We start from the raw sequence: 6,923 nt of genomic DNA, 5'->3' as shown, positions 1-6,923 counted from the left end.
TAGAACTTCAGCTCTCCTGACACCCCCTGTGTAGCTAATCTCTTCCAACTCCCCCCACCCTTTGCTTCCTCATCAGGACTCTTTGAGACTGCATGGTCAGACTGCATCTTTACCAGCTTCTAGCTCTCTGGAAGCTTCTTTCTGTCAAGGCCATTGCTGTGGAATCATGTTCAAGACTCCAGAACTAGGTGCTTGGACTCTCTCCCCAACGTCATTCAGCTTTTGGAGCCTCTCAGATGGAAGATATGAATTATACTGGAGACTGTATATTAGTTCAGATAGTACCAGATGCTAAATAAGCCCCCAGATGGCCCCCTAATTGGGGACAGGCTTTCTTCTGATTCAGAGATCCAGTCTCCTTCCATCTTACAGCTGTGCCGTCTTCAACACCTGGCTTCCCAGTTGTCTTGATGGCCATTGCTTCTGCATCGGCCCCACCTACAAAAGGGTCTGGGAAATGTAGTTCAGCTTCAGGCCCAGGGAGAAAAGAGTTAGTAAGCAGCTAGTCAGTCTCTGCCACAAAGTGTAAGATTCCTGGTAGTTTGAAAACCACTCTCACAGATAATGGTTTATAGTTTTCTTGATTCAGTCACTCAGAATTTATTTGTTGAGCGCTCAGTGGGTGCTAAGTATTTAAGAGGTAAGAGGTCTTCTGAACCCCTACCTTCCCCCCAGAAGCATCAGTGGGTGCTTATCTGCTCCCATGTGCAGCCAGCTTAACGACCTCCTGGTTGGGCTGTGAAGGTTTGTGTCTGCTCTGCTACCCAAGTGACTTTAACGTCCAGATCACGGAATTCTTTCCCCCTAACTTCATCCTGTGGCCAGGCAGCACGCAAGCCACAGGGAGTACAGTGGTAAGCAAAGAGATACTGCATTCTAAATCATCCCATCAAGTAGGCAGGGACTATGTTTTTATTCCCATTTAAAAGCTGAGTCCAACAACCTGCCAGAAGTCACACCTGCAGTCACTGGCAGATGAGGGCTGGGGTATCAGTCTCTCAACTTAGGTCACCCTATGCCCTGTGGTGGCAATGAACGGCACATATCTGAGTTAGCGTTCATGCTTCCTGCTCATTTGTGCAAATTAGTTCAAATCTGCAGGCCTGACATCAGAAAGAAACTCAACTTTGGGGGAAGAAACACTTTTAGAGGCGTGGAAACCTAGATCGTGTCCCTAATACTTTGCTAGGTTGGCAGGGTAGCGCTACCCTCGACTGCTCTGCGCAAGAGTGGTGGAGACGGAGTGGCAAGGGGGAGTCTCCCCATCTGGAACCTCCCATGTGGTAATCACACCTCGCGGTTTGGCCCCCAAACCCAAGCTGTTCCAGTCTGGTGAATTTCTGCTCCCAGACATTCATGCTGTGGATTCATTGGCGTCCTTCTGAACAAAGCCCCAAACATTTGGTCTGGCCTTTGTTTCTCAAGTTACCACTTACCTAATATGATTTGGTTCTGCTTGTAAGTAACAGGGCTGCAGAAAGGACATCATCTACCAAGGTCCCGGCCACCTGCAGCTCCTGCCAGGTTCTGCCTGGGCCGGCAGTGCCAGCCACACTCAGGGTTTGCTTGGGGAGCTGACCACAGAAGATGCTCCGGTCTGGATCCTTCTCAGTCTGCTCCAGGGCAGAGAGAGATGGGCTGCCTGTCACCATAAAATCACCCCAGACACGGGTGGATGGGGCCAATCGGTTTGCTAGAAGTGAGGTTTTTGGGACTCCTCTGTACAGAATGGATTAAAATCACCTTGGACCGAAAATCTGATATTGATAAACTTTTTTTTTAATATTACACCAAGTAAATTATGTTTATTATTTGAAAAATGTTTAAAATAAAAGAACTAAAAATCACTTCTATCATCATCACTTGGATATAATCACTCTTAACATTTTGGTTTCTACCGTGGACTGAATTATGCACCCACCCCAATTTAAAAACTTCATATATTGAAGCCCTGACCCACAATGTGATTTATTTGAAGATGGGGCTCCTAGGAGGTAATTAAGGTTAATTGAAGTCATAAGTCATAAGGGCTGGTCCTAATCCAACTGGTAGCCTTATAGGAAGAAAAAGACGCCCTCCCCACACTCACCCCTACCCCAGTGCCCACACCTCCATGAACACCCTGGAGGGAAGGCCGTGTGAGGACACAGGGGAAGGCGGCTGTCTGCAAGCCAGCAAGAGAGCCCTCACCAGAAAGGTCATCAGCTAGTGCCTTGATCTCAGACTTCCCAGCCCCCAGAACAGCAAGAAAGTTAATTTCTCTCGTTTCAGCCACCTAGTCTTACAGTACTTTGCCATGGCGTCCTGAGTCTACAAATGCAGCCTCAATGCCCTTCTCTCTCTCTGAATGGTGATTTTTATTTACTAGCATACGAAATCTTTTACATATATATATATTTCTAAGTTGCCTTCTTGTCTTAAATTCTGTTCTACCATTTCACATGTCACCTCTAATGGTTGTGACGTGTTCATGACGGAGCATTCACTGGTGTGGATCTGCTACAAATGATTTAAGCAATATCTCATTTGGGGGCTATTTGGGTTGTTTCCAAGTTTTCGCTCTTGTAGATAGCACTGTCAGGAACCTGCGTCTGGCGTGGGTGCTGAAGCCTGACTGCCAAGGTTCACATCCTGGCTCTGTGTCTCAGCTTCTTCGCCTGTAAAACAGGGATGATTAAAAACCTCGCCACTGGGGAATTGTTGTGATGATGAAATGTGATAGTCCAAATAAAGCTGAGAACAGAGACGGGCACAGAGTAAATGCTCACTAAATAAGGAGCAGATTAAGAGCTATCTCGAGGCTCCCCGAGATCTTTCCGACCCAGGTGAGCTGTGCCTTATCATCTACAGAATGGCAGCAGCAAGGTCTCTGCCAACCCCTTCCTCTCCTTCACCTTCGCCCATAGTGAGTGCAGCTCTCACTTCCGTCATTACGAAGGCGCTGACCCCCTGACACCCCGCGAATCCTACAGAGCTGTGTGTAGCCACCTCCGTGCCCTTCCGTGTTCCCCATCAAACAACAGGTTCTTGAGGAAAAAAAAAAAAAACTTACTCCCAAAGAGGCAGGAAGGAACAACAAAAACTGACCCGTGGTTAGTATTGGAAGAAAGTTAAGCCAAGCGTGCTGAGCAAGGGAGTGTGCTTCTGGTCCAAGAGACTCCAGTTGGAGAGGCTGGGCTCCCGGCTAAGCCCTATTTTCCTCTTTATGATGAATAGCAGTTCCGTCTCCATGAAAAGAAAAGAAGAAAGAGGAGAAAAGAGAGAGGGGCAGCTTCACTCCCTCAAAAAAGAAAGGAACCCAGATTTCAAAACACTCAGACTTATTTCTCTTTCAAAAGGCAACTTCAGAAACCTGTCCACCCCTCCATCAAAGAACGGCGCTGTTTGAAGCCACCCCCTCCCCAAGCCTACCTGCTGATTATTCAGGAAAATATTATATTGACATGACTCTTTAGAACAGAAAGGCTTTGCCATGTTTGGGTACCACCCTAGGACTATCTTGCGCCCACACATGATTAAAAATTTAGATGGCTAACTTTGAAACAATCAAATGCATTAGAAGCCTCTTAATGAGCCGCTATCGGAACTAAAGAGCTGCAAACTTCAGAAAAGTGCTTCTGTGGAAACTCCGTTGTCTTTGATCCGGTAAAGTCACGGCGGGGTGGATTTATTTCAAGTTTATTTTTTTGGCGTACTGGTCCTCCCGAAATATTGGGAGATATCTTTCTTAGCAAGATGTGGGGGAAAACAATGGTGCCGTCTCTTTCATTTATCTGCAATTTGACAGGAGTGCGGTTTACTGACTTGAAAAGAGGCCAGGACATTATCTGAAGCCCAGAGACTCTAGCAGGGATCGCCTCCCTTTTGTACCAGTGGGAGTTGGCGACATTTTGAACCTGCTCACCATTAAATGCCGTCCTGAGTGGTGGAAAAGCCTTTAAAGAGAAAGCCGATGCATTTATGATGTAAATTTGTTATTTTGACGGGTCTTTGAAATCTGTCATATTCACATCCAATTTAATGCTTTGCAAAAAAAAAAAAAGTCTTTTTTCTTTTAAAACACTTTTAAGATTTTCAAAGCCATTTTCATGTAGCAAACTATTGTTATACCTAATATATCCTGAAAGTATTTTAGCAAAGGAAACTTATAGGATTCTGTTTTAAGTCATGTCGAGTTTTAAAACATGGCAGTCTTCAAACATGCTTGGACCAGGATATATCTTTTTGATTAGTTAAAAGCTGTTCTTGATTTCCACGTACACAAGTAGCTCGAGCACATACGCATTTAAAGGCTTAGGCAATTGTTTAGCATAACAAAAGTTGGCTTTCTGAGCAGTCACATAGGTTGTTGTATCTTTTGGGTAACGGAATTGTCTGGACCTTTGACTGTAGAGGTCTCTTATCGGCTCTCTGGAACACAGCTGAAACCCTGGGGCAGTGGGTCTGAACCAGGGGTGACTTTGCCCTCCAGGGAAGATTAAGCAGTGTCTGGAGGCACTTTTGGCTGTCACAGCTGGAAGAGACGAGCTACGGGGTCCAGAGGGTGTAGAACAGGGATACTGCTAAATCTCTTAGGATGCACGGGCCATCCTCTCACGGCAGAGAACAGCCATCCCAAACACCAACAGTGATGAGGCTGAGAAGCCCTGTCCCAGAAGCAGGCAGTGAAGGTCACTCCCTGCAGGTCTGTACTGGGTGTCTCCATGCCAATGCACTAAGCGAGTGGCTCCCAAGCTTGCACAGGGTGAGGACAGCTGGCCTCCTTTTTGACAAATAGAGATTCTCAGAAACCCCACCCCCAACTCCACACCTACCGAAACAGGTCCTCCAAGGAGGGAGTTGCAGTGTCCGTATCATTCGGATGTTCCCCAGGTAATTCTGATGCAATCAGTCCACAGCAGCAGCTAGGAACCATCATGCTAAACCAAAGGCATCTTTTCAGGGTAAGAGGGTCTCGGCCTTGCTCAGAATTATAACTTACACTTTGTTACCAATTCTAATGAGCGTGCCTACTGCCTTCCTGGTTCAGGATATACTCACAGCTAGGTGGCTGGCAGAGATGGGAGTCCTGAGGACAGCAAAAAGTGACAGTGTTCAATAAAAACAGAAGAGTCAGACAATCTACTTAAAAGAAAAAAAAAAGCAGATATAAATTCCCAAAGCACAGCACTCTGGAGCTAACTTCTTCATTAGAGGGAGTTGTGTAGACAGGCAGTAAAGAACTGAGTGAACAAGTAAACAATTAAAACGTCCGCTAGAGGTAAACACTGTGCAGAGAATTAAAACAGGGCGATAGAAAGTGGCTGGGTAGCTACGTTGGTTTGCAAAGTCAGAAAAGGTCTGTTTGAACTGACTTTGAGATCTGACAAGAAGAAACCAGCCGCAGGGTAGTAGCATTCCAGGCCCACAGCCCAGCTAGTGCAAAGGCCCTGAGGCTGGAATGAGCTTGAGGATGTTCTGAGGATGGGAAAGAAGGCCGGAGAGGCTGGGCAGCAGTGGCCCAGAGGGAGAGTAGTGCGAAGTGAGGTTGGAATATTAGCGCTGCTGGTGCTTTGTACACCATGGGAAGCAGTTTGGGTCTTGTTCTTAACACAAGAGGAAGCCACCAGAGAACTTTAAGCCAGATAGTGACATGATCTGATTATCTCTCAGTGAGACCACCTGGTCAACAGGTAGAGAATGGATTGCAAGGGGCAAGAGTGAGAGAAGGGAGGTCAATACGGTTGCAACCATTGACGTATAGATGGTACTTAAGTCATCACTTAGGGCTGGACAGCAGTAGGGAACCATCATGGAGAGGCCGAACGAAGGAATGGCGCAGCAAAAGTAGGGAGTAAACAGGAGGAAAGTTAAGAAAGGGGCAGAAGAAGATACTGCAAGCAGGAGAGAGCGGTTAATGGTGCCCCCGATGCAGTTCACCAAGAGAAACGGGCACCTTGCGCCGCGGGCTGGGTAGGATCCCGCCAGACAGTCCCCCTGCGGATGAGGACAGTAAAGATGCACAGCAACTGACAAGGCTCTGGCCAGTCAGTGCAGACCAGGCCTTGTAGCAGCTTCAGGTGCCTGCGATGTGGGGCAGTCCGGGAATTCCTGGGGGAGGGGAGGGCGACGGGGCAGCAGGTGGCACTCCAAGGACCAGAGGCTGTGGCTGTTTGTCAGCCCCTTACCCCATGAGCTCAATATTTTCACCACCAGCTCTAGTGCAGACCACAGCCCCGCATATGTGGCTTTCACCATTGTCAGCGGTCTGAAGAGTCTGGTCAGCACCTGCTTTAGAAGCCCCTGGGGTCTTACTAAAACTCGGGGTCACTGAGTCCCACCTTAGTCTTTGCAAATAAACCTCTGCTTCACTGTCACCTCAGAATCTGCCCTGACCAAGCTTGGCGATTCGCACGCCTGGTGAAGTTTAAGAACCACCGTGGAGAGGGAAAAGCCCCGCGAGACTGAAGGACTTTCTGACTTTGAAGGTGGGTGCCCTCCGGGTGTCTGGCTGGGCGTCTCCTCCCCTCCCCTCGGTGGTGGGATGGGGTGGGGGCGGGGTGACTGGGGTTTGGGTTCGTTTTGATTGAATCCAAACCTCACATTTTTCGACTCAGCCTTCCCTCCGAACGCCGCATCGCAGGTCCTCTAATCTCTGCCACCGAGTGGATTTCAGCTGGATCCCAGCTCCTCTATCAGCCCGCAAAACATTTTCATCTCGTACGGAGGTCTTCCTGCAGTTCTGCTTCAAAGCGGCGGACCCAAGAAGGCGGGCAAAAGAGCTTCAGAGTGTTTACAGATGCCTTATCACCGAAGGGGTGGGGAGGCAGCGAGGGGAGGGGAGGGCATCGGGCAAAAGGAACAAATTTCTCCAAAGCAGTTCAGAGCTCACCTAATCTGCTGAGGCGATCAAACAGTAGCTTAAAAGATCTCTCCTACAAAGA

The 6,923-nt window shown here is 48.0% G+C and overlaps 1 long non-coding RNA gene across 1 annotated transcript; it reads right to left on the bottom strand.

Moving 5' to 3' along the window:
• Positions 1-1,760: 1,760 nt before the first annotated feature.
• On the bottom strand, positions 1,761-6,717 carry LOC116669215. Its single transcript, XR_004326561.1, has 3 exons — positions 6,583-6,717; positions 4,815-5,068; positions 1,761-2,657 (listed from the first exon to the last, which is right to left on the bottom strand). It is a non-coding gene; the product is annotated as an uncharacterized LOC116669215 (long non-coding RNA).
• Between the last annotated feature and the right edge of the window lie 206 nt (positions 6,718-6,923).

The sequence above is a fragment of the Camelus ferus genome, chromosome 16 (assembly GCF_009834535.1).
Source record: "Camelus ferus isolate YT-003-E chromosome 16, BCGSAC_Cfer_1.0, whole genome shotgun sequence".
Taxonomy (NCBI): domain Eukaryota; kingdom Metazoa; phylum Chordata; class Mammalia; order Artiodactyla; family Camelidae; genus Camelus; species Camelus ferus.
The sequence above is the reverse complement of the archived record's forward strand: the minus strand, read 5'-3'. Positions and strand labels throughout refer to the sequence as shown.